This window comes from Leopardus geoffroyi, chromosome A1, assembly GCF_018350155.1.
Source record: "Leopardus geoffroyi isolate Oge1 chromosome A1, O.geoffroyi_Oge1_pat1.0, whole genome shotgun sequence".
Lineage (NCBI taxonomy): Eukaryota > Metazoa > Chordata > Mammalia > Carnivora > Felidae > Leopardus > Leopardus geoffroyi.
Genome location: NC_059326.1, coordinates 66,771,307 through 66,779,612, shown reverse-complemented (window position 1 = coordinate 66,779,612; position 8,306 = coordinate 66,771,307). Strand labels below are relative to the sequence as shown.

Genomic DNA, 8,306 nt, shown 5'->3' with positions numbered 1-8,306 from the left:
GGCCCAACCTAAGCCAATTTGCCACCATCTTAACCAATTACATCCACAAAGACCCTATTTCCAAATAAGGTCACACTCTGAGGTCCTGGGTGGCCATGAATTGGGTTGGGGTGGAATGGGACACTATTCAACCCAGCCCAGTTTGCTTTTTCCATTCCATTTTACGATTTTCTCTCAAGGCTTTACTGATGCACAGGGTCCAACATGGCCATTCAGACCTTCCCAGCATAGGAACCAGTCAATTTAGGAGATGGAGCAGCCAGAGGTAAGGAGTCACACAACAAGGATTGAGTCCTACTTCCACCTGTTCCTGAGTCACATAACTTCACCGGCCCTCCTATGCGTCGTATTCAAATTGTAGTAACATCTATATCATAACAGCCACAGTGAGGACCAAGTGAGATTATAGAACAGAATGTCTTACATTTAGCAAGTGTTGCTCAGTACCTTTTAACACCCTATGGTCTCTTTAAGAATTGATGAGCAGCTGACTGCTGGACGAAGCGGAGATGAGAGCCCTTTTTGGTACCCCGTTCTGCCTGGGAAAGAGGAAGGGCGCACACAGCAGGCCTGGGAAAGTTCACTGATGCTTGTCATTTTTAAAAAAGGTAGCGAGAAAAAGCAACCTGACCTCCTGGTGGATGCTTATTACATCGCTACATCGTATTTACATATGACATATGGTGCCTAACATCAGAGAGCCTCAAAGCTTTTAATGAGTGTTAACTCATTATTACCTGTGGAGAGTGTAGTGAGTAGTCATCTAGTTTACAGCTGAGGGAACTGAGGCACAGGGAGATCAAGTGCCTGATTCAAGGTCAGCTACTTCAAGATGCTACAGGGACCGGCCTTGAGTGCAGTAATGTAGCTGTTACCTTTGTTCCCATCCCATGGATGCAGTGGTATAGGCAACACGCGTCCAGGAACGAGAATAGTGTGCTGTAGAAGAGAAAATAAAAATCAAGAAACTACAATAAACAAGAATGTGATGTATCCATACAGAGGAATATTATTCGACCATAAAAAGCAATGAAGTGCTGATACGTGCCATGATGTGATGAGCCCTGAAAACGTGCTTTTTAGTGAAAAAAGCTCCGGGTTGTATGATTTCCCTCATACGAAATGTCCAGAGCAGGTAAGATGACAGAGACAGAAAGCACATTTGTGGTTGCCAGGGCCTGGGGGGGTGGCAGGGGAATGGGAACAAATTGATGAATGGGTTTGGAGTTTCCTTTTGGAGCGACTAAAATATTTTGGAACTAGATAGAAATGACGGTTGCACAACACTGTGAATGTAGTAAATGCCACTGAAATATACACTTTAAAATGGTTCACGTGATGTGAATTTTATCCCAATAAAATAATAAGGAAAAATAATCTGAGCATCTGCAAATAAATGCTAGTTACACCACCTGGGTCCGGAAGCCAGACTTGTGAAAAGCAGATCACCTGAACCTGTAGGGGCCACATCTTGCACTTAGCTCACTGTAATTGTGTCTCCTTGGGCTAATTTCTGAGTCTGTATTCTCAATCGTGCGATGAGATCTTATACCAAATTAGTGGTTTCAAACTGCTATTTTTAAAGCTACCTAACTTTTTAAAAGCAAAATCTTATGTGAAAAAACAAACAAAAAACCCCAAAATCCTATGTAGAACCTTAATGTATAAAATAGACAAAGACAGGAGCGCCTGGGTGGTTCAGTCGGTTAAGCATTCGACTTCAGCTCAGGTCATGATCTCACAGTTCGTGGGTTCAAGCCCCGCGTTGGGTTCTGTGCTGACAGCTCAGAGCCTGGAGCCTGTTGCAGATTCTGGGTCTCCCTTTCTCTCCGTCCCTCCCCCACTCACGCTCTCTCTCTCTTTCTCAAAGCAAATAAACATTAAAAAATTAAAAATAAAATAATATAAAGTAAAATAGATGAAGACAAGCTAGTGAAGGGTCTGTCCAATACACTTCCTTTTACCATCCGTGGTGGCCTGAAAGGAACCCTTTTCACTGTGGTGTTCTTGGATAAAGTTGAAAATTCCCAGAGTAGGTGATTTCTACACTCATGATCCTGTGGACCCAATGGAATACCCTCCCTCTGTTTCGAAGCAGAATAGTAAGATGAGATATGAATATCAGTATCATGAATGTTGTTATCAGTATCATGTATGATAAGTATGCGGCCTGATGAAGATTTAGGAAGGAAAAGTATAAAATTGAGAGTGACAGATGCAGCCAGACATGGGCTGACCAGGGACTCATGGCGACTTTGGGGTTCCAGGGGGCCACGAAGAGGCCCCACTGCCACCACCTCACCCAAAGTCTAAGACAGCCCATGGGACCTGATCCAAGGGACCAAGAACAAGCCACTGCCACTTGCTCAGGGTTCAAGATTCCCCTGGGCCACCAGTGGGGAGAGCCAAGGCTTTTCGTGTCATGCGCTGATTGAGGAGATTATGACTGGTATGGAGAAATTTTACATGAGGATGAAAATCACAGAACAAGACAAAGAAGTCAAAGGACATTGACTTGGTCACAATGATTTCTCCAATTTCTTATCACAGGTGGCATGTGTAAGGGTTCATTCCGGAGTCGGCATCCTCCACAAAGACATCAAAACATCTACAGATGAAGCCCACAGATAGACTTTTACAATCTGTGAGATTATATAAAAACTCATCATCCTCACTAGAATTTCACTAGCCCATCCACTTACCAACATCCCTGCCCGAGTTGTACCAGAGACATATTCTTTCTCACCACTGCTCAAAGACTTAAGATCTGCCAGGAAGACAGGAGGAGTTTGGGAGGGAGGAGAAAAGGCTGGAAGTTTTGGCTGAGTGGAGCTGGGTCATCACTTAATAGTAAATAAATAAGGCATGGATCCAGAAATGAAGGAGACTTTCATGCATTCTTGGATGTAAGGGAGTGGCTCTGATTCTCACAGTGTCCAAATTTGGAAAATCAACACTGGAATGGAGGGTTGTTGAGTAGATTTTCTAGGTGCTAGTCTGCACAGCCTTTGATGGAAAATCTTCTGAGGAAGTTACATGTGGGAATATACATGCTCATATCACATTGAAACACACTACAAGTTATGGGTAGATCAAAGTATTCTAGACCAGTGGTTTCCAAAGTGTGGTCCTAGGATGGGCATCACCTGGGAACTTGTTAAAAATACAAATTCTTAGTGTCATTACAGACCTACTGAATCAGAAACTCTGAGGGTGGGCTCAGTATTATGTGTTTTATCAAGCCTTCCAGTGACTTTACTATACAAGATAGTTTGAGAACACTTTGAGTATACTATTCCAATGAATTCGCTAATTTTAGATGAGAAAACCGAGGCCCAAAGTAAATAAATGGCAGTCCCATGATCACCTATGTGTGAGCTAGAAAAGAAGATGAAAATTCCCAAGTGTTACCAATTATGTTTAAAAAAGAAGCCATGGGGCGCCTGGGTGATTCAGTCGGTTAAGAGACTGACTTCGCAGGTCATGATCTCATGGTTTGTGAGTTCGAGCCCTGCGTCAGACTCTGTGCTGACAGCTGGGAGCCTTGAGCCTGCTTCAGATTCTGTGTCTTCCTCCCTCTCTGCCCCTCCCACACTCGCACTCCGCCTCTCTCTCTCTCTCAAAAAGTAACTTAAAAATAAATAAATAAATAAATTAATTAATTAATTAATTAAATAAAATAAAAAAGAAGCCACATTTTCTTTCTTCCCAGATTAGGAGAGAATTGATGCTTACAGTTCGAAATCTATTTTTTGATTCATCAAATGTGAACTTAATATGCAAGATTCTGTGCTCACTGTTGTGTCCTCAGCGCCTGTGACAGGTCTGGCAAATAATAGACACTCAATAAATATATATTTTTAATGTTCATTTTTGAGAGAAAGAGAGAGACAGAGTATGAATATGGGAGAGGCAGAGGGGGGAGGGGGAGACACAGAATCTGAAGCAAGCTCTGGGCTCCAAGCTGTCAGCACAAAGCCTGACTTGGGGCTCGAACCCATGAACCTCGAGATCATGACCTGAGCTGAGGTAGGACGTTCAACTGACTGAACCACCCAGGTGCCCCACAATAAATATTAGTTATAATGTGAATCAGCTTACACAAAGGTGGTGGGTAAGTACTTTGTCCATTTCCTTGTATGATGGCTGGGCTTCTGCCCAACTTGTAGAAACCTGCCCCAGGTACAGAGAGCCCCCAAACACCATATTCTCTCCCAGGGGATCGTTTTGACAAATAGCTCAGTTTCTTCCTATCTCCACCCAAATGCTTCCAAAAGTGGACTGAAAAGGAAAAAACCGACAGGCTAAGAGAAGTCTCTGAAATGCTACCCATGTAAAATTCCCCCCACACTCATCCAGACAACTTTCTGAACATCTGGCCAACTTTCATTAAACAGCTAAAATTTTGTTTGTTTTTCCTTTACCAGGAAACAAATTGAAAATGCAGACTTAGGGGCACCTGGGTGGCTCAGTTGGTTAAGCATCTGACTCTGGATTTTGGCTCAGGTCATGATCTCACAGTTTGTGGGTTTGAGCCCCATATTGGGCTCTGTGCTGACAGTGCAGAGCCTGCTTGGGACTCTCTCTCTCTCTCTCTCTCTCTCTCTCAAAATAAATGAATAAACTTAAAAAAAAAAACAGTAAAAGAAAATTGAGACTTAGCCTCTGTGGAAGCTTTTCTTTTTAGAAATGAGAGGAAAGGTTGAAGCTTAGGTAAAGAGATCCCAGGCTGAGAGCAAATAAAAAACAAAACGAAATTTTCCAAATGAGAACCGAAAACTTGAAAGCACCTGTATGGAAAGAATGACATCAAAATTCAACAATTATAAACAATCGTATCCAGTGAATCCCTTTGCTCTAGAGCCAATTCTTGACTTCTCGTGATGTTTTAATTCAGAATTATTTCTTATTTTTCCCTGAATTATTTGTCCTATAATAAGAATATTATATTAAGTAGTTTTTAGTATTCAGCTTTTTCTTAAAATTATTTTTTTCTATAAAAAATGACACCTGTACTACGAGAAATTAGGGGCATGTTTTATGGGTTCAATGATATTTACATCTGATGGTTAAAGGCCTTGGCATCACCACGTACCCAAGGCTCATATTACTATTAAAAGCCTTTATTGATGAGCAACAACCACCAAATTATATAATACAAAATCTTACAAGTATACCCAATAAAAAATACTGTACAATTAAGCCATTTGCCTAAGAGCCACATGAACTTTGTGATCAAATAATTTGTTTCAAACTCTTTGTATGGTACACCTCATTTACTGACTAACTCTGGACCACATAAAACATTTTATACCATTTTGGGGGGTCTTTTCTTCATACTGTATCTTGCACCCAAATTGGGAATAAGCTATCTGGGAATAAGCTATTTGGGAATTAGCTATCTGGGCATAGCAACCATGCAGATCTGATTTTTTTTTTTAATGGGAGGTGAATGGTTTCTGGACCCTGAGCTGGAAATTGCCACTGTAGTTCTCACGCTCAGAAGGAGGGAGTGGGTCTAGGAAACCAGCTTTGCTGAATGGTACGTTTTCTCAGGGGGTCAATTTTTTCTACAAAGGAATCCTATCCTTATTGACAGCAGGAATTCTCCCAGTATTAAAGGGACAATGATGTTTCTAATATGCCAATGGAAGCAAGCAGTCCATGTTTTGCTTTAAAAATTATCAGCCATCAGCCATCAGCAATGCAGCAAAGTCTCCAGCCAGGCTGCCTAGATGCCAGTTGACCGATTCTCATTACCCCTGGCATTTAGGGATCAAGGGCTACCACTATTTGCAAAGCTGCATTAATGAAATGACTTCCTCTGTGCTTTCACAGTAAAATACTAAAGTAGGCTAAAGACAACACCAAAAAAAATGGGGCTAATAAACATCCCTGTAATCAATTCTTCTCTGATCTAGATATTTTCCTAGCACTTTTCTGAGCCTTGGGCAAAACTCTCTTAGCCATTTTTGAATGCTCTGGTCTTGGGGAAACATGAAATCCTGTAGACTATAAAAAATGTGAATGGAGTTGTAGTGGAGTTGCAAATGTACTTATATTAGCTAGATGTGCAAAGAAGAACAATCACTTCTTTTTTCCACCTGCGAGATTGGTCTGCTCTTCATTGTTGGCAATGCAAGTAAACTGAGCCTGACCCACTAACTTGAGCATATGTTTAAGGGAACTTGGTCTCTTTTGGATAAATGCTCACTTTTTCAGATTTCCTATGCTTCCCTCTGCTCCCAATCCAAGATGGCAGCTCAGTGTGTACATCAAGGTGACAGGAAAAGTGGGGGCTTGGGTCTGTCAGTGCTAGTCCTTTCCTGACCTTGTGTCCATTGTTGGCATTGAGGGCTCAAATGGCTCCAGCTGAGCCCAGCCCTCCTTTCTTGTTAAGAAGCCCATCTCAGCCCTCTGCATGCTGTGGCAGCCTCAAGATATGGCTGTGGCCACTATTGGTCTCTGTTGTGGGTGGTCCACCTGGGAGACCTCAAGGTCAGGGACCTATCACCCCAGTGCAGTAGGTGTCTAGCAGGCTTACAGGTAGTTAACAGCCATGTGCATCCCTCCACAGGGAGGGATGCCTGAAGAATTTGGGGTGCCTTCTCTGCCCCCACACATAGTTGACTGAGAGATACCCTGGGGAGCAAACCCAGGCCCTCCTCTGTCCCCCTGGGGGAAATGGGGGCAAGGCCCCTTCCTACCTGCACTTTCTCTACCTAATCAACATTCCCCTGCCCCTTGGGAAGGAGAATGTCATCCTCCTTCCCTTTGCGATACCTGCCCCTTGACCTATTTTGAGGTAGTGATGGTGAAACCTGACTTACCAGGACAGAATAGGCCTGGGATGAATATTTTTGAAATGGGAGCCTGATGAAATAGGAATTTCCCACACTAAGGATCCTAAATACCTCTGAAAGTATACCATACTTCCTTTCCATTCCCACTGCTTCCAAACTTACATTCTTCCTAACCATCCTGTAGGTCAGTGGTTTCTAACTGATTATCAGCATCAATAAGGAGCTTATAAAAATATACGTTTCCAAGCTTACCCCTCCTAAATGAAATATCAAACACACACACACACACACACACACACACACACCTCTAAAAACAAAACCCCCCAAAACAACAAAAAGCAAGGTTCAGAATAGTGACTATAATTTGAAAAAAAAGTTTATTTATTTATTTTGAGAGAGAGAGAAAGAGAGCATGTGCAGAGGAGGGCAGAGAGAGAGGGAGAGAGAATCCCAAGCAGGCTCCACTCTCAGTGCAGAGCCCAATACGGGGCTTGATCTCACCACTGCAAGATCACAACCTGAGCCGGTATTAAGAGTCAGACGCTTGGGCGCCTGGGTGGCTCAGTCGGTTGAGCGTCCGACTTCAGCTCAGGTCACGATCTCGCGGTCCGTGAGTTCGAGCCCCGCGTCGGGCTCTGGGCTGATGGCTCAGAGCCTGGAGCCTGCTTCTGATTCTGTGTCTCCCTCTCTCTCTGTCCCTCCCCCGTTCATGCTCTGTCTCTCTCTGTCTCAAAAATAAATAAAAACGTTAAAAAAAAAATTAAAAAAAAAAAAAAAAAAAAGAGAGACGCTTAACTGACTGAGCTACCCAGGTGCCCCAGTGACTACAGTCTTCTGCCCTTGGGCTAAGAAAGGGAAGAAAAGAATTTATATTCGTATTTGCTTGCATTTGATAAAAGACTGGAAAGGAAACATAGAAATAAGTGGAAGCACCCTTTTTATGTTAGTGAGGGTATGAAGGAAAACGGGGAGAGTTGATCTTTTCAAATGCTTTTGAGTTTAATGTTTAATGTTTGACTTTTCAAAAATAAGTAAAATAAATGGTGTTTGCTTTTTTGTTTTGTGTTTTTTCAGTCCTTCTGATGATGAGCCAGGTCTGGAAGGCCTGAGGGCAATCTGAGAGACTTTTCTAAATTTACATCTGAACATACCAGCCTGCTAAAGCCCTCCCACCACGTCCAGTCATCTTGGGGATACGACCTCGTGAGCGTGAAAGGAGGCGATGTTTCATCCAAGCCCACTTGGCATTTCAGCCACTCCCGCATTTGTTTGCACTCTCCTCCTTCCTGGATGCTTCCTGCCCCTGCCTACAACTTCACACTCTTTTTTCCAGAAAAATGCAGTTTGGTACCACCTTTCTACTGTCTGCCTTCCCCAGAATTCACCAGAATAAATAAGATTCTCCTCCTATGTCACACTACACACTAATTTTTCGTAGTCTTCTTTCTCCCCTCCCTCTTCCAGTTCAGGGACAAGGGCATTCTCTGTGCTGTGGTGTTTGTT

At 42.9% G+C, this 8,306-nt stretch overlaps 1 long non-coding RNA gene across 1 annotated transcript; it reads left to right on the top strand.

Annotated features, from left to right (window-relative positions):
* The first annotated feature begins 388 nt into the window (after positions 1–388).
* LOC123595828 lies at positions 389–8,218 on the top strand. Its single transcript, XR_006711403.1, has 2 exons — positions 389–1,135; positions 7,878–8,218. It is a non-coding gene; the product is annotated as an uncharacterized LOC123595828 (long non-coding RNA).
* Positions 8,219–8,306: the final 88 nt, after the last annotated feature.